We start from the raw sequence: 8,275 nt of genomic DNA, 5'->3' as shown, positions 1-8,275 counted from the left end.
CCCTAGAATTGAGCCACCAAAGAGTGTAAGGGGCGGCCTGGAGGAATGGCTGTCACAGTATGGCTCTGTTGTAATTATCCTGAGGTGTTCCTCTAATCTCTTAACTCAGGCACGGTATTTTCGGCTTCAACTCAGAAGTGAATTTCAAAACAAACCAGTAAGAAATAGATTTGAAGTCTGTCTGGAATAGAAAGAAAAGAAAGAGCAAAGCACACCACAGGGCATACATGGCCTTAGGTGTGTTACATAATACCAGAGCTTATTAGAAGCCATTTTAGGCAAAAGAGTTACAACAGAGAGATGCTTAATGAGAGAGTAAACATCCAAGAGTGGGTCTAGCCTTTCCACAAGAGATGCACAGCAATGTCTTAGCAGTTGCCGTATTTACTGTTTTAGTAGCTCTCAAGATACAAGGGGAAGGGTTGCTAAGACCCCCCCCCCCTTCTTTTTTTGATGAGACTCCAGGGCATCATCTTTGATAGTTTAGGGTCTGGTAACATAAAACTAGGCACCACTGGATTTCTACCACCAGTCTCAGATTACAGTTGGGCTGGGAGAATGGCCTTAAGCAAACATGAATTTTCTTGGAATTCTTGCCTCACAGTTGCTGAGAGTTTTGTTTTTTTGTTTTTAACCAGACTCTGGGTGGGGGGCTCCTTTTTCTTCTTGTGCCTCCATACTTTTCTTTGACATTCTATGCTAGCTCAGACCCACTTCCAACTAGGACTCACCTCTTTAAGTGTCTGTCACCTCGCAGTAGCCAGTCAAAGTAGTAGGTTGGGATCTTTACGATAGAGTCACACATACTCCACCGCCCATCCCCTCCCCACCCCAGCACATTGCTGCATTTGAGACTGAACCTTCAGTACATGAGCTTTTGGGCAAACACTTAGATCCTAAATACAACAGATGACAAATGAAGGCCTTCAGGAGCATCAGACAACAACAGTACATTGGAACCTAGGTAATGCAGTGCAACACTAACAGCTGGAGTGTGGCTCTTAGACAGGTGAGGGGGAAACACGGTATAGTTTCAGTACAAACAGATCCTGGTGTGTGAGCAGCTTCAGCCTCTTTGGCGTTCTTCACCCGTTGGAGAGCCTGCAAGGTGACGCAGGGTTGATATCTAGCTGCCCCACCCTGCTCTCTGGCATCGCTGGCACCTTTGGCCTGCATGAGCAATAGCAGTGCCATGCCATCAGGACCGTGGGGAAGGGTGGCGTGTGTCTGTGGTAGATCTTTGTAGGAAGTCACAGCAGGTGGAGCTGGCCAGTGACAGCACTCAGGAGTCCTGTCAGTATTCAGTGTGTACTGGACAGTAGTGGTGGCTGAAATAGAAAGGTGAGATGTCCTGAGATCTGCTCTGGGGACAGACCCAAGAGGGGGAATTCTGATTTTCCCTTTGTTTTACTGCCTACAAGGTAGGACTAATTTGAGACGCAAGCCCTCTTCTCCCAGTAAATTTTCATTAGAGTTGCACTTACTATTACTTGAAACTCAGTGTTAGCCATGAAATTAAAACACACACACACACACACACACACACACACACACACACACACACACACACACACTTACTGCTTTATTTCCAGTGGTGAACATGGTGCCTGACTCATTGTGAGTACTTGTTAAATATTGGTTAAAAAGAAAAAAGATAGACTATGCCATTGGAATAGTGTAGAGGTCACTGACTATTGTGTCATTATCACTTCCTGTGTAAATCTCCTGAGAAGTTTGAGTCCAAGCATGGTGTTAGTACTAGAATGAATAGCAAGAGATATGAAGATTACTTTCCCGAGACTTTTGCTTTGATGGTTTGGAAGCCAGGAGCGTAATTTGCAACCAACCTGTAATGTAGTTGTAATTTTTCCTCTGTGGTGTGAGACACTGTGGATTGGATGGGAGCAGACTTGGAACAGATTCAGTTAGGCAGCTGTAGCTGCAGTCCAGGGAGAAGACGTGGGAAGTCATGAACAACGAGGGAGGAGGGAGAGAGGAAGCGCCAAGGTAGGCTCTTGAGCTTTGGATCAAGTAACGTCAGATGATGTCATGCACCATGGAAGGAGGTTAAGCAGAAGCTAGCAAGTGAACTTGGACTGTGTAGATTACGAGGTACTTGAAGTACCTGTGAGGCATTCATGTAGAAACACCCTCTATATAGTTGGTGGTAGAGTTTGGAGATGAGAGCAGGGGTGGCCAGAAATGTCTCTGCGGGACTTTTCTGTTCAAGGCTGATTTTTTTTTCTGGGGTGGGGGGTGGAGTTTAGAGACAGGATCTGTCTGTGTAGCCTTGGCTGTCCCAGACTCACTTTGTAGACCAGGCTGGCCTTGAATTCACAGTGATCCACCTGCCTCTGCCTCCCGAGTGCTGGGATTAAAGGAATGTGCCACCACGCCCGGCTTCAAGGCTGATATTGTAAGACTTTGCGTGGGTGAAAGTCTTGGTGCAGTAGGATGGTAAGAGGTAAAGTGGGGTCTGAGATCTGTCTCTGAGAACTCTCCATTCAAGACTTAAGTATGAAGGAAACCGAGCAAAATATTAAGAAGGAACCGATAGCTGATGTGTTTGATCCCAGCACTCGGAGACAGAGGCAGGCAGATGTCTGAGTGTGAGGCCAGCCTGGTCTAAATGGAGAGTTCCAGTTCAGCCAAGGCTATAACATGAGACCCTTTCTAAAACAAAAACAAAACATAAAAGGACTGAGCAGTAATCGTCAGAGGAAAACAAGAGTAAACTGTTAGCCCTGTAAGGCTGATGGGATTCAACACCAGTCCTCTTTGGCCGATATAGAGATAGCAGCCTTGGTGAAACAGTGGCCTCAAACTCAAGGAACATGGGAGTGTGTGGGAAGTGCATCAAGATGAGGACAGTGAACAAGAGGTGCTACATTCAGTCACTGGAGGTGACTGGCTGGGAAACTAAGGGAGACTGGTCTTTTGAAGAGAAAGCTATGTTTGTGTTAAATGCTGATAGACAGGGAGGGAGAGGCTAAAGATGGGATTTGGGGTCTAGAATGCTCCTCAGAAGGTGGAACACAATGAGAAAGGAATTTGGGCTACATAATTAGGATCCAATGGAGTGATTCGTGTTTTCTCCACTGATGAGGCAAAGAAGAGGCCCAACAGAGTGCATTGGTAATAGGAATTTAAGGAGCCTTTTTCTTCCATAGTTTCTTTTCTCTGCAAGCACACAGTGTATTGGTGGGATGGCAACAGTATTTTAGTATGGAGACTTTGAATAAAATGGAATTGTCAATAGGCCAAAATGAAGGCAAAGGGAATAAGTGACAGACATAATTCTTAAGAGTTGAATCAAGGCTCTGGGAAAAAGTATGGTAAAGAAGAAAGGAGGAAAGAAAAGCCTTTGACAGTAGAAGAATTATACCTTTCACTCCTCACGGGGCAGAAACAGAGGAGGTAAGGATAGATGCTAAAGCCAGCAGCATTGGTTGTTTAATCTCCAACAAATAATCTCCCTCCCAAAAAAGTGTCTAACAACCTTGGAAAGGTGTTGAAAACAGTAATAATAATTGAATGTTCAGTTATTACTATATACCTGACATTCAGTGTACTAATTAATTCTTATTGTAACTCAAGTGGCAGATCTATCCTATTGCTATTTCATAGAGAAAGAACCTGAGCTTAGGCGGTAGATAAATAGCTTGCCTAGGGATGCACAGATCTTCTGTGATAGTGACGTAATCTAAAATTTCAATCCTGGAGTATTTACACTATGAGCTATATATATTTCACTTAGGAAGAGGTGGTAAGTTATATGATGGTTACCATGGTTAATGCCCTTGTCTTTTCTGTTGCCATGGAAAAATATACCAGAGACCAGATAATATATAAAGAATACAGATTTATTTGCCTCATGGTTCTGAAGGATGAGAGGTCCTGGAGCGTGGCACTGGCATCCTCTTGGCCCTTCTTGCTGTATTACATACAACGTGGTGGAGGGTATCAAAGGTTAGAAGGTAAGACAGTAAGGGAGAGTTCTCAGAGGTAGATACAGGGATGAAGCTAGAAGTGGCATAGTTTATAACAAAGCCACTCCTGCTGGCACTGAGCCATCCCTGTAGAGCCAGTCTACTCCATGGTTGAGGGTTTCACCTTTACGACCTCTCAAGCGCGGCCACATTGGAGTTCCAGCACATGTGCTGTTGGGGTAGACAGTCAGAAAGGAGCAATCCATCTTGTATGTGAGATTGAAACTTTGTCTGTCGTGACCTCAGTTTAGCGAGCCTCTTTCTGCCTTCCTCCACTTCCATCCCCAGTGGACGTGTTCCTACCTGCTCATTGTCTCCACTGAAAATAGTTTAGGACTTTGTGTTGCAAGTCACCGAAAACCAGACTCACTCAGGCTGACGCAGCAAGAAAAGAGAAGTGATTAGCCTACGATATCCACAGCTTCAGGAGAGTTGCCCCCATGCTTAGCTGGAAACAAGTGTTATGGTCTAAGTGACGTATGCCATAAAGTCACACCATGTGACAGATCTCATGTGGGAGAGGGTATACGGAGGCGGCGTCTGGGGGGAGGGGGGAGGGAAAGAGAAAGTGGGGGAGGGGGAGGAACAGGCCATTTATAAGGGGATGTGCGCAAGGTATGTGACAGTAGGAATGTCACCTTTGGAAGCTAGTTAAGATGTATCCTGCTGTCACTGGGTCCCTGGGGCTGGCTATGGTGGAGATGCCTGATTGCTAATATGTCTCCCTTTTGTTTATCAGAAAGTCGGAGGAACTAGAAGCGGGTGATGGTGAGGTGGTGATAAGGATGTCATGCTCTTATACTACTTCCTGCTGTCTGGGGTTGCCATCACTCAGGGCACTGTTGAGCTTCACCATGAGGGGCACACTCAGTAGTTGTGAGCCTCAGGCAATTTCCACTCCATATGGAGTTTTCAAAGACCCAGGGGTTGGAGGCATTGAGCTGTTCCTTATGTTTTTGGAGTTCTGTTTGGAGTTGTTGGGTTTTGTTTTTTACTATACCTGACTGGTTGACATAGAAGCAGCATTCCTCTTGGAGGAAGAGGCAAAGGCCACCTTTTTCAGCTATAAGAAGCTCTCATCCCCCTTAGATTTGAAGGACCACTGCAGCCATGGAGTCAGTTTGTCCTTGAACAGCGAGTATGGTTGGGCCACCTGCTGGAGGTCCTGGGTAAACTGGGAAGAAACTAATGATACAAGGTTAGGGAAGAGGTCAGTCCTGCTGCTCAGGGGTGACACCCACAGTTATTCCTGTGACAGGTAAGATTTGAGCTGCCCTTTTCCTGTGCTGGGCAGCTACTGAATCCACATCCGAAATCGCTAGAGGTTCCTCTCCGTGTATCAGCCCAGCTTGGGGAGGAGAAATTCTAGCATGCAAACTCCTGACCAACCAGCAGGTAGGCAATGGCAGTCCTGAGTGTGGCGCTCTTTTCTTTAAACTCTACTTTATTTGGGGTGTTTAGGCCTTAACCTCTCTTTCAACCCCCCAACACTATGTAGGAGAAAGAAGGTTAGTGGAGAGAAAGGGCCCCTTTACTTCTCCCAGTTGTTTTTTGGGTCTATACCAATCTCTGTCAACAGCAGATGTACCAGAAATCTCCTCCAGGCTGCTGCACCCCAAAGCATTTCTCTTCATCTGTCTTCTCCAAACTGCCAAACCATCCATCCTCTGGAATCTTCAAACTGCTACATGCCACATGCCACTCAACAACACCACAAAACCCACCACACCCTCTCTGAGCTCTTATTTATATCCTCAGAGACCTAGACCACGCCCCTCTCCATGCCCCATGGGGCAGGCTGTTACCAGCTGGCAAAAGCCATGCCCACCACAAGACAGTTAACCGCTGTGAACGAGCTCAAGCTGAAATCCCACACTTGGGATTAAAACAAAAACGTATTTACACAACACAGCTGAGTTTACAAAGAACCCGAAACTTCTGTTATACCTAAGTACCACAAAGAGTCTAGGTGTTACGGACTGTAGGGCCTGAGGCTGAGATGAGGTATTGAGAGTGTTGCAGTCTAGGGGATTTGATTCCCCTTCAGAATGTGACCCAGATGCCTTAAAGCAGTTTGCCATGCCAAAGAGGCTGGTATGACAAAGGTAGGGAATCATGGCAACACCAGGCTCGGGACAGCTGGTACATGGTGAGGTAAAGTTATCTGGCAAGGTCACTGGAGAAGCTGTGAGTGGCAGTTGTGAACTAGTCCTAGGAGGGACACACAGACAGCTATCTCCAAAGTGGCCAGGCTGTGTGACATTAAGAAGCCAGTAGGCCGAGGTCAGAGTCTGAAGCAGGAGATGAAATGACAAGTTTGTATCATTTGTTTAATTACCTCTTCTACTTTCCCTATGTCCTGGGGTTGGATAATCGGGACATATTTTTTTCTGAATACTAACTGTGCTTACCGGGTAGCTGGGGTTTAACGGGTGGTTGAGTTTACCATCAGTGCCTGTTACCCACCTGGGACTTTATGGGTCCTAGATATACAAGTCTTGTCTTGTAGGGAGAGGTGAGAATCAAGGCGAGGTTTGAATGGCGAATGGCATTGGCAAGACCGGTATGCGCAGCCTCCATGTCTGTCTGGCCACTCCTTATAATAATAACCTTCAGTCTGATCAAAGAGGAAACAGATAAAAAAAAATAGTAAAATGCAGGAGTGGTGGGTATAGGGGTGAGGGGAATTCTAATTGGCTTCTAGCAACCTGCTATGGAACAATTTCTCTACCCTGTTTGGAGGGATTGTTTGTTATAAGTGAGGGTTTCTTGAACCTTGAATCTCCATGTGTAAGAGTTACCCTGGACAGAAATAAACAAGAGGAAAGGAGGAAGAGTCTGTATCCGGTCCAGTAGAGTGGAGCACGACTGCCAGAGTGGAGCCTCATACTTCTAGAATGTGGACAAGGTGCATGCATATGTGGGAGCCAGAGTCGGGGCCTCAGATCTTATGTCACTCTCTTAATGTCTCGAGACAGGGTCTCCCAATGAGCTGGAAGCTTTCTGTTTCAGCTTAACCTGTGACTGGCCCATCAGCTACATAGATCCTTTTAACTCCATCCTACAATGCTGACATTCTAGACATGAGCAGCCATGTTCAGCTTTTTCTCTGGGTGCTATGGATTTGAACTCAGGTCCTCATATTTTCAGAGCCAGTGCTTTTGCACAGTGAGACATCTCTCCAGTTTGAGTAGACAGTTCTCAAAAGATGACGTACTAGTAGCTAGTAAATATATATAATATATGTATATATGCATTTATTTAATATATAAATAGCTTGTAAATATATTTATATATTATATGTGTGTATATACATTATATGTAATTTATATAAAGTGTTCAGCATCATTAGTTATCAGGGAAACACAAAACTACAGCGAGAGGGCATTTCATATTTGCAAGAATGGCTGTTACCAAAAAGACTAAGAATACCAAGTGCTGACCAGGAGGAGACAAAGAAATTCTTGTACATTGTTGGTGGGGTGTAAATGACTACTTACAGGAGACGGTATCAAGAGACTTCAGAAATTTGAAAATGGACCCTTGCCGGCCACTGAGATCCGATTCCTCTCATACACATGCCTTGCTTCACTCCTTGGGCAACCACATCTGACAAACCTGATATGACTGGGATCAAGAAATATGGTAGATTGAAATTAGAGACAGAAAGGCAAGAGTAAAATCTGTCTCCATAAGAAACGATTGGATAGGAGAAGCTAGCTGGGGTACAGTAATGAGTGCCTGTGTGCACCCTACACCCCAAGGTAGTGAGTGCCTGTGTGCACCCTACACCCCATGGTAGTGATTGCCTATGTGCCCTTACACCCTATTGTAGTGAGTGCCTATGTGCACCCTACATCCCATGGTAGTGAGTGCCTGTGTGCACCCTACACCCCATGGTAGTGATTGCCTATGTGCCCTTACACCCTATTGTAGTGAGTGCCTATGTGCACCCTACATCCCATGGTAGTGAGTGCCTGTGTGCCCACTACACCCCATGGTAGTGAGTGCCTGTGTGCACCCTCCACCCCATGGTAGTGAGTGCCTGTGTGCACCCTACACCCCATGGTAGTGAGTACCGGTGTTTACCCTATACCCCATGGTAGTGAGTACCAGTGTTTACCTTACAGCCCATGGTAGTGAGTGCCTGTGTGTACCCTATACCCCATGGTAGTGAGTACCTGTGTACACCCTATACCCCATGGTAGTGAGTGCCTGTGTGCCCCCTACAGCCCATTGTTGTGAGTGCGTTTTTGCACCCTACACTCCATTGTAGTGAGTGCCTG

This window comes from Acomys russatus, chromosome 23 (assembly GCF_903995435.1).
Source record: "Acomys russatus chromosome 23, mAcoRus1.1, whole genome shotgun sequence".
Lineage (NCBI taxonomy): Eukaryota > Metazoa > Chordata > Mammalia > Rodentia > Muridae > Acomys > Acomys russatus.
Note: the sequence above shows the minus strand (reverse complement) of the source record.